The following is a 16,606-nucleotide window of genomic DNA, read 5'->3' on the forward strand; positions in this document are numbered from 1 at the left end:
TAATGAGTAGAGAAAAAGTTTCACTATGATGTAAAAGCTAAACCAACCACTAGGCTCATCTGCTAGTTAAGTGACTCATTCCAAAAAAAATAGGCTGATAAAATATGGGATTCAAATCCATGCCTCAAAAGCATTACAGATTTATTTGATATTGAATCTTTGGTGTCATCTGTGGAAAGTAAACATTCCAAAGGTATTCAACATTAGATTTCAATTCATGGGCTACTCAGGGAAAACATTTTGGCAGTTTCATTATAAAACTAAACACGCAAATGACATACTTGTTTATGGTTTCTGATCTGAGAAGACTCATTGGAAAGACTTCTGAAAGAACAGGTCAATGGAAAAATGCTCCAAAGAGAAATTACAATTTTCTTAAATCACAAATGGTCTGAGGTTATGATTACTAACAGGCAAGCAGATGACCAACGTCAAGACTGAAAGAAACACAAAAAGGATCACGGCTGCTGGTATCTCTGAGGTACCTTTTCCAACTTCTGTCTTAGGCCGTTTCTTTTCCACTACTAAATGCCATTATGGAGGGCGCCTGGGTGGCTCAGTTGGTTAAGCGACTGCCTTCGGCTCAGGTCATGATCCTGGAGTCTTGGGATCGAGTCCCGCATCGGGCTCCCTGCTCGGCAGGGAGTCTGCTTCTCCCTCTGACCCTCCTCCCTCTCATGCTCTCTCTCATTCTCTCTCTCTCAAATAAATAAATAAAATCTTTAAAAAAAAAAAAAAATGCCATTATGGATTAAATAATGTCTTCTAACAAGGTATGTTCAAGTACAAGCCCTCAGTACCAGTGAATGTGATCTTATTTGGAAATAGGGTCTTCTTTGCAGATGTAATCAAATTAAGAGAGGTCATATTTAATCCGTGGTCCACAACAGTTGAAAATTATATATCTCTTTTTTCCTTGAATTTTTAGTTACCAAGATTGTGTTTGACTATGAATTTGATTACCAGAAATTTAAGATGACAATTAAAACATTAAAGAAGATACTATTAAATTAAAAATTTTACTGTAATTGTCAAGCTGCCAAGTGCAATTTGATATCAAATATTGGCATATCCAAATTTATTAAAAAATTCTCAGCTGGTTTCATAATAATACTTACAACAAAATGGCCCAACAGTACAGATTACAGTCTTCCACAGGGTCTGATTTCCAGCAGGCCAAGGGATACATGAACACACAGCACACCCAGTCACAGGGTTCTGAATGCAAATATCTCCGTATGTAGATCACAAATAGAATCACCCACCTTATCAAGCTCATGAAAAGGAAACTAAATACCTCCAATTCATTTCACAAATCCCAAATAAAAATTCTATTTACTCAATATCTAAACATCAATTTCTTTAATTTCTTTTAATTGGGTGATGGTATGACATTATTGATTTCATATCAAAGTACTTAATTCCAGGGTTTGTTTGTATTACCTGTTATTCAACATATTTTCCATCCCCAGTTTAAACTATAATCACTGTTATTTGGAATCAGGGAGTAATTCCTGTAGAGAAATTCATAGGAAAAAAAAAAAAAACAATAAACCCTTTTCTCGGACAGCATATATTAGATAGTCACACTTTAGAGGAATACGCTATGCATGGCTTAAAATGCAAGTGGAATTAAAGCAAATTACTCTTTTACCAACACCTAAACGACTCCTGAATTGCATTCTATCATGACACAAGCATTCCAGAAGCTCCAATGAATGAGATAAGGTCATCCTAATGGGGTTGAATCTTGTGCTGTAAAGTGTTCCATCTTGTCCTGATCCCGATCAATATACGTAACAATCATTCAGATGAATCAATAGAAATACACTGATACAGGTGGCAGAAATAAACAATAGCACATACATTAGGTGCCAGAATTAATATTCAAAATGATCTTAAGGTGGTGAAATAATACAGCAACATGAATGAGTTTAAATCCAATACAGTAAGTGTAAAAGTTTTAATTTACACTAAAAATTAACCATACAAGTACAGGACTGAGCAGAGCTTGAGGCAGATTATGTCACGAAGAATAGCTGAAAAATTAGAGGGTTTAATCCAAAGAGAACACTAAAAGAGACACAGAAGAGTAGTCTTTAACCGTATGAAGGGGGAAAGTAGGGTCGAGGGACAAATCACTGGTTAGCTCAGTGACTCAGAGGGGTGAGATGGCCCAAGTTCTGTCTTCTGCTCTGCCACATACTGGTCTTAAGATTTGGGTCACAAAATTTCAGGGCTCTAAGCTGCATGTCCCTCACTAGGAAAATGGGTAAAATAACAGTACTGACTGCAAAGGGAATAAAGGAGATAAAAGCCCTCAACTCTATCAGCCATAAAGACTGCTACATAAATTGTTAGGTAGTAACGAAAGATGACTTCAAATACTTCCATTTTGACCTCAGTGTGTACTTCCTAATTGATTAAATTCTTCTTTCCAGCTTATCTCTTAAGGCAGGGAAAAGACCCTTCAGGCAAAGCATCCTGTGTTGCCAAGGAACTGAAACTACCCCCTCAAGCAATGAGGACTGCCCTGAGCCAGCGAGACCCCTTGTGACTGACCCCAAGACAATAATGGGCCTGACCTTTCCTGCCCACCTGCAGGTACCCACTGACCTTCGTCCCACATTTTCCTTATATACACCTGGAAGTATTTTCGGCACTTTGGAGACAGTCTTTGAGGTGCTAGTCCACTGTCTCCCCAGTGGTGGCCTCACTGAAATAAACTCCTTTCACGTTTCCCCACCACTTGTCTCTCTGCCTTTGGGTTTTGTCAGCAGTGAGTGGCTGAACCCGGTCTGTTTGGGACCCCGGAGCCAGGCACTCTTGCACCCCCACACCCTGGTTAGAGTAATATAGGAGAGAATTTTACTTAATAAGGTTCTATTTTTCTCTTACTTTCTTAATGAGTATCCTCTTTCTGTATGTAATCAAGCAGAGGACATATTTTTGAAAGAATCCTATAATGTGTAACCAGGTGGGCTCCAGGGCACCCTTGCCAAAATTCTAAGATGATATTCATTTTGCCTGCTGAAAAGATCTGTGATACCACAAACTTGTTACCATTGTTTGGAGGGAGGGAGGTGGTTAAAAAAAAAGTGTTTCTAGTGTGACAAAGAACTGCCTCATGTCCTTCTTCTCAGTTTCTCCTAAGTCAGCCTTCACAATTCAGCTTCATTTTTTTTTTTTTTTTGAGAGAAAGAGAGAATCTTAAGTAGGCTCCTTCGATCTCACCACCCTGAGATCATGACCTGAGATGAAATCAAGAGTCAGACACTTAACCAACTGAGCCACCCAGGCACCCCTCAGCTTCATTTTTTTTGAAGTTAAATAAAGAATATTCTACATACTCACTTTCAAACGCAAAACAAACAAAAAGCCAAGAAAATCAAAAGCCTCCTTTAGTAGTTTTGATACCATGCAAAAACGTTTATATTATGATGCTCTATGGATAACAAGTAGGCTATCAAACTATATAAGAGCAGAATTATAATTTAAAAAATTTGTCCAAAAACAAAAATAAAAACATACATAAAAATGAAAGTGACTGATTTGGAGAGGTGGTTTTATGGGTGATTTTTTAAAACTACTTTACACATTTCTGTATTTACCAAATGTTTACATATATATATATATGTAAAATAATGAAAAAATGAATTTTTAAGAGAATTATTCCAATACTTATTTTTTACTTTAGAATACCCTCCTCTTTATCCATTCATGTACTAAGTTGACTGTCATAGGTAATTCAAAATGCTGCATATAAAACAATTTAATAATTCTTACAGAGCAACACATGAACAAGTGCAGAATATGAGAAACTAAAGCTGTATGGATTCAAGGACCAACAAGGAAAAAAAATAAAATAAAAATAATAGCATACACTTAATGAGGTCTGAGTAAGTAGCTCACTGATGCACAATGCTGTCCCTAACTCCCCGGGGCTAGGGACAGAGCCACTGCAAGCCCATAGCAATTTCTGTGCATATTATCACTTTCCATGCACTATTTAAATGCATTATTCTCTACCTTCTTCACTATAAGCTCTGTGATGGTGGAGATTATCTGTTTAGCACAATTATCAATGCTCAGTACATAACTGTTACATAACAAGCTAATAATATACTGCTTTAATAACTCAGCATAACAGAATGAGAGTTGATTAAATATGATAGGCCAAAAGAAATCCTGAAGTATAATTTTTTTTAATGACAATATCCACGCAGAACTTTTTAAGACTGAAGCACATATTTGTTTCTATTAAATGGAAGTTAGTTTTTTGATAATACAAAATATTACCCACTGAAAAGGGCTTTTAGTAGACTAATTAGAAAAACCACTGAGCACTGTCAAAGTAATTAGATAAATCCATAGATCTCTATTGAAAAAAAACAAATACTAATTTCAAATGAGCACTTTGTGAGAAGGATAGAAATATTATCAAGTGTCCTTTGGGAATTCTCCCTAAGAACTGTATTTTGAAATGTTTAATTATGTTAAAGTCATTCTGAAAAGTTTCTGCGTATTTAAATTAATCTTCATGAAACAAAGTTCTAAGTCTTGTTTTTCAACATAGTGATACAAATTAGCTGTAAAGTAGGAATTATTTCTCTTCTGTTTTTGATATTAGTTCTGTTATTATATTTCAGCAGGAGGAAAGGATTCACTGGGTGTTTAAATGGATTATGATTATCGATGTTTAGTATACCATTAAGGTGAAATTAGAGTTAACTATATATTCCAGAGCAGTGCTGAGAAGTTTAAAAGTCCATATTTTCCAATGTAGTAAAACAGAGCTGTGTGAGGCTTGTTTATCCAACACATCATCCAGATTCTGGTTTCAGAAGTATGTAGATCACTCTGCCCTAAAGGTAGGAATAACTTGCAACAGGATCAGCATCTCCCCCCCCCCCCCCCCTTGAGTGCTACAGTCGTAGGGGAAATGATTTTTAACAGTGACGACTGTTACTGCCAATGGTATCTGAAAATCATTGCTGGGATGCTGGGTTGTAGGACAGAAGGCTACGACTTGCCTTCAAATGCCATCAAAGCTACTTATTTCCCTGCTGTCTGGGCTTGGACTTGGGAACTTGACTCAGCTGTACCTTCAGTCTTCTCTGTCAATATGCCTCCCAGGATAATGTCATCCAGTCTCACAGCAGGAAATATTCTATATCCACAGATGATTCGAACACCTCCAGACGTGACTGCTCCCCTAGGCTCCAGACTCATCTATTCGACTGGTTTCTGGACACCTTCCGTGGTTTACTTTCTTTACACTGAACATGCCGAGTTAATTCCTGTTTTAGGATCTTGGCACTATTCATTCCAACAGCCTGGAATTATCTTTCTTTTCGTTCCTATCTTACTCATGTGGCACCTCCTTAGAGAGGTCTTCCAGACCTCCCATTTTAAAAAGGACCTACCCTCTTTGCTATGCTTAATTCTATTACTTGGTTTTATTTAACTTCTAGCACTTATTATTATGTAAAAATAATCAAGGTATTTGTTTACTTGCCATTGCCTGTATCCCCCTCACGAAAATGGAAGTTGATCAAGGCCACCAAGCTGTTTATTCTAATTTATCTGTGCCACTGTCATATTGGGTATTCCTTATTTTGAGTATCACTGCTGTCTTAGATAAGGCCTATTGTCTTAACATTTTAAGTATGTTGGGATCTATGTTCCATTCTTCCCTCACTTGTCCTCACAAAGGTGAAATAACTAGGGGTCTACCTATTTCCTCGCTTGTTTGCCTTACCAACACTCCCCAAGTTGTAACACCTAGATTCCCAGATTACGACAGGAAGTGGGTTCAGGATCTTTCAACCTCAGCTTCTAAACCTCTGTCTAATATAAAACAAGGACTTGATATATTTAGATGAGAGCACCGCAGGCAACAAGGGCCCCACTGAGCAAAATGTTGAATGTGTCTCATATGCCCTCTTGTCCCAGCTTCTGAGTCTACTTAAGACAACAGAGAGCCAACCTGGGTACACGCTGACATTTACAGAACAGGTGCTGTAGGAAAACATCATAAACATGTGCTCCAATACAAACCATGAAAGTGGCTTTCCAAATATGTGTAACAAAAGCAGTGTGCTTCATCTATGAAAATGTGAAAGTTTGCAAATAAAATGTCTTAAGAAAATGTGTTTTCCCTACGCATGTTGGGAACAGCAATCAAAGTCAGTGTTTTAAGTATTTAGCAGCAACAAAAAAATCTTGGACTATTAAAAAGTAGAGGAGTGGGGTGCCTGGAAGGCTCAGTCAGTTAAGCACTGGACTCTTGATTTCGGCTCAGGTCACGATCTCAGGATCGGGAGATTGAGCCCTGCATCAGGCTCCGTGTCTGCTTGACCCCTCTATTCCTCTCCCCCCCGCCCCCCGCTCCTATGTGTGCACTCTCTCTAAAATAAACAAAAATCTTTAAAAAAAATTAAAAGTAGAGGTTTAAAACAAATAATAATGTGGAAACTGTGCAAGTGGACACAAGTTTATTTTTAACATGCCAAAAAATATTAAGTATTATTAATATATCTAGCCTGGAAAGATTTTAGTTTAATTTTTATAATTTAATTTGTTATAAAGAGCCACGTAAGTAAACTGAACATGTGTAAAGCAAGCCCAATGTCTAGCAATCCTTTATTAGTCTTTTCCCTCAGGATTCACTTTTAATTAAGCCTGCTTAGGTAGCTATATCACAGATGAAATGAAGTGTTTCTTTTTTATTTTCCCCTCAGAAATTCCCCAAAAAATCTTATTGGAAAACTAGCCTGTCCTAGTTTAGACCTGGTATTGTTTTCTTCATTGGCTCCTCTCACTTGCTTACAGAACACTTTCACACCAAGAAGTTAACCAAAAAGATATAAATACATTTTTTTAAAATGTGTAAAATGCTGCTGGATTTATAAAGATGGATTTGTAGGTCTCGTGGATTACGGGTGAACAGTGTTCCCTGACAACCGTGCTACGGTCCTGTGACAGTGGTTCTACCCTGGGCAACAGTAACGACTGACTGAAGGCTGATGCTTCTAAAGTTCTAGTCATGGTTCCCTCAACCAGACCTGAGCCAGAAACTGCCCCTGGCAGCTCTTCTGTTTCACTCCCATTTGTCTGTAAGACCTACATCCGTGTAACTGTGACAGAGAAGGCAGACGATACCCCAAATAAGGATATCCCTATGCTAGGATGTGAAAATCAAACATAATAACTAGTTTAACTCAAGTAATTCATGATTTTATCAAGTCATTTATTTTATGTGTGATACATGCACACACCTAATTAGGATGTTCATGGGCTCCTGTCCCAAATTTTGCAGAACCGTATTTTGGGTCCAATGGCCTTAAGAGAGATTTTAATTTTCTTTAGTGTCATTTTCTTGAGATTTTTTTAAAAGAAAGTTTCAATTATACGTATTAGTCCCCTACGTAGTGTTTTTGACCTTTGAACTTTTCTACATTAGACACTGACACTAAAAGTACCTTTCCTGTGATGAATCCAGTTTTCAATCCATCAATTAACAAATATTTCAACTTACTGCACAGAGGCTGTGGGCATGTCAATATCCAGTTTCAATAACATCATGATCCTTCTTTTTTACTATCTTATTTGCACCCTTATTTGAATATTTGAAACTTTAACTTATTGTATAAGTTTTAGGCAAATGGAAAAATGAAAGTCTTGATGTTAGTAAAATGCTTATCTAATAAGTTGAGTATAATAGAGGCAAAGATGGAAATTATTGAACATGCCAAAGAAGGCAAATCATGAGTTTTAATCAGATGATCATTGTACACATGTTCTACTGTGAAGGTAAAGAACGTGTTTTTTTAAAAGATTTTATTTATTATTTGACAGAGAGAGCACAAGTAGGGGGAGCAGCACAGGGAGAGGGAGAAGCAGGCTCCCCGCCGAGCAGGGAACCCAATGCCGAGCTCGATCCCAGAACCCTGGGACCATGACCTAAGCTGAAGGCAGACGCTTAACCGACTGTGCCACCCAGAATCCCTAAAGAACATTTTTTAAAATGTATAAAATGCCAGAAATGTATTGTTGAATAGTGTATTTAATATTTAAAGTATAACTGGCAATTTTATTTATATTTTAACTCTTACAGAACAAAATTACCTCTGCAATATGTTATTTGATTCTCATATTATCTGAATTTTATAGATTTTTAGAAACCTACAATGTACCAAAATAGAAAACTACTGATATTGAGATGACAGAAATAAAGACAAATAGGTGAACAGATGGAGAAATAGCCAAATAAATAGAAGTAGGGAATGGGTGAGAAGAAAAAAGAAAAGATGAGAGGTGGGACAGAAAAATGAAGGTGAGCCTAAGGAGGAAAAGGGACGAGGAAAGGAGGGAAGGGAAGACAGAGGAAAAGAAAAGGAAGAGAAGCACAGAGGAGGAACAAAGAGGCCAGAAACCTAAAATCCTACAAAAGATCAGAGGGCCAATAAGAGATGAAGGAATGAAGAGATGAAGGAAAGGAAGGCATGAACCCGAAGCAAGCAAGGGATCACTGGGGGACGCGGTCACGGTCACTAGCTCCTTACTGTAAGAACATCTTGGCTTGATTTTGCCGTTCTCTAACAAATAATTCAGAAGTCACATTTATTCGAGAAAAAGACAATCATTTTAAAACATCAGGAAACAGCTGCTGAATGAGTCAGAGGAGACTAAGTAGTTAGAGCAATGTACTGTTAAGAATGAAAGCCGTCACTGCTTGCGCGTGGAAATAAACGACAGCCCGGACAAACAATCCGCTGGGTGACTGACTCCACTGTAGCCACTGAGGTGGCAGATGCCATTTTTTAATGCTTTGAAAACTGCCTTTTCTTCCCCAAATGAGTAATGCTTAGACAACCAGAGAGGCAACCTGACAATAAATAGAGAACTAAAACCCTTGGAAATGAAAATTTGACAAAACAAGTGAAAATAATGAGCTGCCCAGTGACACCGCTACGGGGAGATGTCCATTAGCATCATTTTACAGTACCCTCAACAAGAAGTGATCACAGAGAATTTCAGAGCAGGATGGGACAGGCCACTGAAAAACCAGAGAGGCCAAAAGAATTTAGGTACTTTGTCCAAAATCATGACTAAGTCAGGTCTGCTAATACTCAATTTTACAAATGATTAATGGACATATACAGTATCTGCTGGGACTTCCAGAGAATAGGAAGGAAATACTAAATAAGTGGACCAGATTCATTAATTCCATTTGCACTTATAAATGTTATTAGGTCCCTAACTGTAAGCTTCCTGAGATCCAGGAACAGTAGCTTGCTACCTTCCTACCCAGAGTGGAACATATTGCTCAGCCCAAAATAGTCAATACATGCGTGTTTAATGAATGGATAGAGTGTAAGAGCAAAAAGTCATAACTTTTAGATATCAGTACTGCATAACTTCTGCGTAAACTCTTCAAAATCGGCCACTGCCAGCATCCTGGAGATTACACCCGACCCTATGCCAGTTCTCAAGAGGCTGACCATCACTAACTTACCTTCCCCAGATGTGGGTGCAGTCTACAGACTACTTGATACATAGCTCAAAACATAAAAGTCATATGCCTTTAGGGGACATCTGGCCTCACTCCTAAAGACAGTATGAAAATAAAACAAAATTACAAACTGAGTAGTAATTAGATGTCCCCGAGGAAAAGGTTCCTCATATCAGCCATGATCACATGATTCAAACACTTCCCAACATAGATGTGCCCAATGGGTGAATAATCCTTATGCTTGGATCAGTCTCATCTTCCTCACAGCATCAAAGCTGCTGAAAACATCATTTTGCCTCCCTGATCCCCCACCCCTACCCCCTATATATGTTAGCCTCCTGACTCCTTAATAAACCCTCCTTCACAATCCTGGAGCCAACCTGCTCCCACTCCACTTCACCTCCACATGAGCCCTTCCTACTGGAGCCCACCATTTCCCCAGTTCCTGTGTCAGCCACCCACAGTACCCAGTTTCCAAGGATCGGCAGTACGGACAAACCCCCCCAACCCTCCTCCACCCTTGGGGGCCGGGATAGACAGCACAAAACAATGCTAATGCCCAATGGCCTGCCTCAGTTAAGAAGGAAGCTCCATCTGAAGGCTCCAGTACATTTTCTCAGAGAAGTGTTGGTGGATTTAATTTTTTGGTGGGACTTAGGTGCCATGTGTATAAAATTTAATCCACAATATCTTAAAATCCATAACCATCGGTTAGAACACTATTTTTGGGGTGGTGCGGAGACTGTATTCTGATTTTCAAATGATAAACTCACCAACAAAACTCTAAAATACATTCCACGTCCAGATTAGAAATTAAATAAACGAAAGTACATTTCAAAATTAGCAGTAATATTGTATTTAGCAGACTCTGAATTGTGAAACATCCTTGGAACACTCATATTTTACAAGTTACAGAGGGACAGATGTGCAAACTTACCTAACTAGCAAAACAAGGACAACTTGTAATTTTACAAATAATTAGCTAAATTAAGCTAAGTGGGGCCTCTTCAAAAGCTCTCCTCCAACCAGATAATTTTTATAGAAGAGGCCTGCTTTACTGGGATCACACTTTCACCCACAAGATTCTCAAGACTTAAACTATAATGTTACATCATGGAAACTCACTACTGTATAATATAATTGAACAGGAAACAGGTAGGTGAGTTGCTGCAGGATAGTCATAGTCAAGAAAATACTCAATGCATGAGCCTCCACCATAAACTTTAAGGGGACATGGTAGCAGGAGGAGATATAATAGAATTAGAAAATTAATTAACCCATCCCAAAAGAGTTTAGTCAGTTATAGTTAAAGTAATAATTTCCAGAGAGTAATTACAAAAGACATCACTGAGTCAGCACCAGAGGTGTGGTTTGTCTCCATCTCTGCAATCCCTTTCAGCAGCTGTTCAATAGGCAAAGCTTCCCACAGTAAGTTCTGAGCATCTGTGGTCTAGAATGTGCCAGCTTTAAAGGCAGGAGCCACCCAGCCCCTCAGGCAGGCTCTGCAGGGCGCAGCCAGCACTCTTTAATAGGGACACACCTATTAAAGTACAACCACGTGTATGCCCTAAACCCAAAGCCAGGGGGTGGAATTTGAAAGTGGAAGGTGTGAGAACTGCCATCATCCTGAGAAACAAAACGAAGACCGACCCCCAACCCCCACTTCATCCTGTTTGCCACCTTCCTCATTATTTTTTTTTTTGAAAAACCAACCCAACAAACAAACAAAAAACCAGCTTTCTCTTCTAAGGCCCCTTCATTACTGCTCCCTTGTCCTATTTCTTGTCAGGACTGATTCAGCCTCAGTCATGGATTTCCCTGGGGCTCTTGCCCTGGTTGGGGATGAGAAAGGGAAAGAGGGGAGGTGCCTGCCAGTAAACTGGCAAAATGTGTAGCAAGTGGGAATCTGGAAATGAGCTGTGGGCCATCATGGTCTACGGCCTCGACCGCCTGCGGCCAGCATGGCTTTTTCTTTGTGTTCTGGCCTCCTCTGAGTTCTCCACTTCTGGGTCAGAAACCCTAGAACCTAGAACCTCATCACTGCATGCACAGTCAGCACAGTATCCTGTGTTCCCACAGCCTCCTCCCTATAAAGCACCATTGTCTCTTCACATACTCATGAATGCAACAACACATGCACATTCTCTGCCTCCTCACACACCTTCTAGAGGTAATAACTCTCCCACCGTGTCACAAATAGGCCTAAAGTCTCCAAGCACCTTTCCAGAGACTATCTCCTCTAGGCACACTGTCCCTTCAGAGCAGTGGTTCTCAGACTCTGGTAGGTACCAGAATCACCTAGCAGGCTAACCAAGGACACAGACCCAGGCCGACTGGAGTATGGAAAACACCTGTGGACAGAAGCCCATTGGATACAAACAAGAGATTTTGTTGCAAATAACGTTACAAATAACATTACAAATAACGTTGTCTTCCTTTCCCAGTTCCACTCCCCACTAAAGATCTAAAGAACACACGCGCCCTTCTGCAGCTTACGCTCCCCACCTTTTTGCCCTACGCCCCCCTCCGCTACCGGCCCCCGCCCCCCGCCCGACTGCGTCCCCCCTTTACTTCCTCCCACAAGGCTCTTCCCAGACCCTCACCACCGCTCCCTCCCCCGGGGTCCGCGGCGGCCTCCTGGGGGACTGAGAAAGCAAATCCCGCGTCCAGGGTGGGCGGCGCCTGTTCCTGGGGCCCCGCCTGAGACCTAACTTTTCAAACTTCCCAACGCGCTCTCGGCCACACGACAATGAAAGAAAGTTGACCAAACAGAGGAAAGCGACCTCTGCACCGTGGCGAACTGTCGACTCCGCGCCGGCTCCCCTGGGGTGCTCCCCATCCCTCGCCGCCACCGGGCCGGCCCAAGGTGGGTGCAGCCTCGGGACCCCGCCGCACCCGGCTCGCGCGCCCGCCAGTCTCCCGCCCGCCGAGGCCGGGGAGGGGAGCCCGGAGCCCCACTTACGGCCAGAAGCGCCCCCGAGCCGCGCGGCGCCGCGCCCGCCACCGAACGTTTGCCGCCCAGGAAGCGGCGCGGCCGAGGCAGGGGAGGGGAGTTACCTGCCGAGCGTCAGGTCGGCGGAGGGAAGCTGACTCCGGCTCGGACCGCGCCTGCCCGGGCCTGGGTGCCGAGCCGAGTGAGGGCGGGTCTGGGGACGAGTTGCAACAAGTCTGAAGTGGTGTCACACCAAACCCCGCGCAATCAGAAAGCGCCTCGGAACCTGTCTGAACTCAGAAACCCAACCCAGCCCTCTACCAGCAAAGTATAAAGCCTTCCTTCTCCGTCCGCCCCCGAGGCTCTCGGGTGATTACGCGTCCCGACACCTGGGCCAGGGCGAGCAGAAATCCGGGAGGACGGCGCCGCACACCTGGGAAGGGGGTGGACCTCGGAGGAGCGGGGTTGTGCTCCCACCCACGTCCTTCCAGGGCTCTGGAATGCTTGGGGTGGGGAGGGGGTGAAGGGGCTTCAGGGTTAGAGCGGGGGCGTGGGGGAGGGGGTTGTACCACCCTCGGGAGAGTGGGGCGGATTCAGCCTGCAGGAGATAATGCCAATCAGCAGCCAGCAATGCAGACCCGTACCCAACCACCTGAGTGTTTGCTGGCTTGGGAAAGAGCAGGGGGTGGAAAGGTGGTAGAAACAGTGCTTGTGTATGTACATTTTTATGTGAAAGAGAAATTGTAAACATCATCAAGATTTGGTATTGACTTTGGATGACCCTGGTTGCTGACTTGAGATGAAAAGATACTGTTTAAAATAGGAATACCTGCGTGAAGAGCAGGTCATTCTAGGTGGGATACTGTGTAGCAATGTAGAAGGGGAGTAGAGGCGTTATCATTTGGTTTTAACATAAAATAATTACAGCAATTAATAAAATTTGTTTTAAAAAATTGTCTACATCTCAATAAATCTCTTAGGAATGTTTCTAATAATTGTATAATCATATAGGCTTTAAGATATAGCCACTTGCAGCAAACGTTAAAAATGCAGCCTAGTATGGGAAAAATGAAACTTAGGGTAATAATAAGCATATTTTAAGCTTTTGGCATGATATGTAAATTATCATAAAATGGAATTGACCTTAAAAATGACTTCTATGGATATTTTGCTCTGAATAAAATACTTGGGGAAAATGTTAAACTATAGGGATTTCAGTTAGGTCTTGACTGATGAGTCGATTTAGGAGGATGAGATTTACATATTCTAGACGCTAAAACAGAGCAAAGGACAATGTCAGAAAGTAAAAGCAAGTTCCAAGACAGAACAGATGCAGGTTTCCCAGATTGTAGTGTCTGTGATTTATAGTTTTTTTATTTTCTTCAACGGTACGTGGAGAATTATCTTGTTTTATATATATAACTTTTTTCTTCTGTCCCTCTAATTTTTATGTCTAACCTTTTAATATTTTTGCAATCCTGGTCTTCATTTTGACATCTGACTCACTCAATTCATGTTATCTGTGTGATACTTCATTTACTCATTTGCTTTTACGATGTTCAAAAATAATTCTGGATGTTTCTTATGAGCATTTGGGACTGCATTCATAAATATACTTACTTAAAAGTAGCAATAATATTTAGACTAAACAAGTTAAAATGGGCCCATAGAAAGTCTGATTTTGTTAAGATATTCATTCATACATAACTCGAGGGAAATTTCAAAGAAGGATATTTACTAGAGTGTTAATTATTAAAAGCAAATGAAAGAGAGGAAAATGTAGGTGAAGAGAGAGAATCCATTAATGGTGCTATGCTAAAGGCTTTCTGTCCTTAGTGGGATGGGAAATTATGTAAAACTGATGTGACCCCTTAAGGAGCGTACAAGCCAGGTTAAGAGAGAGGACACATGAACAAGGAAAGGAAGCTAATAGTACAAGCCAGTATGAGGAACTAGAAGTGGAAAGCACACAGGTCTTTAAAAAACGTAAGAGGAAGAAATGATTAACTGCTTAAATCATAAAGGGATGCTGATGGAACTTTACAGAACTGTAGGAATTTGAATTGAATAATGACTGAAGTCATTACTAGTAGACTAAGCTTGTGTCCCTTTAAGAGCTTTATAATATACATATTTTAATGCAGTTTAAGACAATGGCTTCCAGGCAGATAAAGCCACTGATACAGAAAGAATGTCACATGTAACAATAAAAAACTAGATGTGTTTATCTAAAACATTTTTCCAAAGTACTCTGAGGGAAGTTAAGAAGCAAAATTACTGATAGTGTTGGCAAAACCTACTGGCTGAATCAGCACATTAGTTTAATAATTTTAAGACATTTCATGTTAAGACTACCATGAAAATTATTGAAATGAGCTTCTTGGGACGCCTGGGTGGCTCAGTCAGTTAAGCGGCTGCCTTCGGCTCAGGTCATGGTCCTGGGGTCCTGGGATCGAGTCCCACATCGGGCTCCTTGCTCAGCGGGGAGCCTGCTTCTCCCTCTGTCTCTGCCTCTCCCCCTGCTTGTGCTCTGTCTCTCTCTCTGACAAATAAATAAAATCTTAAAAAAAAAAAAAAAAGAAATGAGCTTCATAATCATTTCATATATCTGCCACATTTAAATTGTTACATAAAGTATTATGTAAGTGTCACTGTTTCAACACATAGTTATTGAGAGTTTTCTGTAGGAAAGACATTGTGCCAAGCACTGGGCAGAGGATGGAAAGATGAATAAAGCATAGTAGATATAACTAGGAATCATCCATGTTTATCTGAATTCTTGACTTGTCTGTGTGTGCTTATTTATGTGTGTGTCAAGATGGCACAACTTAAACACAACTTAAAGACCACAAAGGTGTTAGAGTATTTGTGAAGAGAGGTGTGTGGAAACAAGTATAATTACATAAAATTAGATAGATACATAGATTAATAATTGTTTTATTCTCCATCACAAAATTCCTTTAGAAGGAATGAAATATACATTATTATATTCTGTGATTCCTTCATTTTCAAAATTATTATGTAGTACTGTGAAGTTTTTTTTTTAATCTGTAAGCATCTAAAAGGTTAGATCATTTTAATATTATTTCAGGGAATGAGGTAGAGAAATAAAATGACAAAACAGGAGAAATCCTTTCTTTTTAAATAGCTATACTCACTAGATCCTACCCTCTCATGAACACATCCCCTCTTCTCTTTCTTTTCAGCAGATCAAATACATGAAAATATAAGGTCATTTACATTTTTCATAACACACATAAATAATTTTTAAGCCCTTGCCAGTATTTACTGGTAAAATGAATAATCATGCAATTAAGTGGAGGGACAGAACAAGAAGCGATGCTAATAGAAGATATTTGATATAAAGTACTGATTATTGTAATAATTCAACGTTTAAATATTCATTATTAGTCTTTTGTTGCCAGTATTTGCTAAGAGATATGAAAATTGTCCAATTTAAATATCTTTTAAATTACTTCTCCTGAAAAGTCGTAAACTCTTTGTCATTGTTATGGATGAATATGAATGCCATCTTCCGAGGTATTTTATCATAGCAATATGTAACAGTTATTATCACCAACATTATTAACACCATCACAGACATCCACTGCTATCCTATGTTGTATAAATTATGTAGAAATACATCAATAGTGGTCATTCTAGGTGTCCTTGGATGCAATCATTACCTGGACTAGATTTCACAGAGGTCAACTGAGGTCTGCAATATAAATTATACTTTTGTAGTGAAAAGAAAAAAAAAGAAAGAGGCAGTAAGAGAGAGAGAGAGGAGAGAAAGAATCAGTAAACTGGCAACTCCATGGGCCTTTTCTGGAAGATCTAATTTGCAGATGTCTGCAATTCTGTATCACTGTCTCCCAGACATAGCATGTTTATTTACACTTCATGCCTTTGCCCATCTCTGCTCAGTAGATGTCGGCCTGTGATGCCTTTCTTGCTTCTTCCCGCCTCTCTGTAGGATAGACATCATTCAAGACTCATTTCTAATCCTTCATTGTCTAATTCTAGCTTTGGCTTGCATGGGCTCCTTAAAATGCATAAGCCTTAATCCCCTTTCTACTTCTCTACCAAAGATATGTGATTTTATAACACCCCTATTATTATTTGTATCTGGGGGGGGGGGGGTGTTGCTTTGCTTT

The sequence above is a fragment of the Phoca vitulina genome, unplaced genomic scaffold (assembly GCF_004348235.1).
Source record: "Phoca vitulina isolate PV1807 unplaced genomic scaffold, GSC_HSeal_1.0 scaffold11, whole genome shotgun sequence".
NCBI classification, from domain to species: Eukaryota; Metazoa; Chordata; class Mammalia; order Carnivora; family Phocidae; genus Phoca; species Phoca vitulina.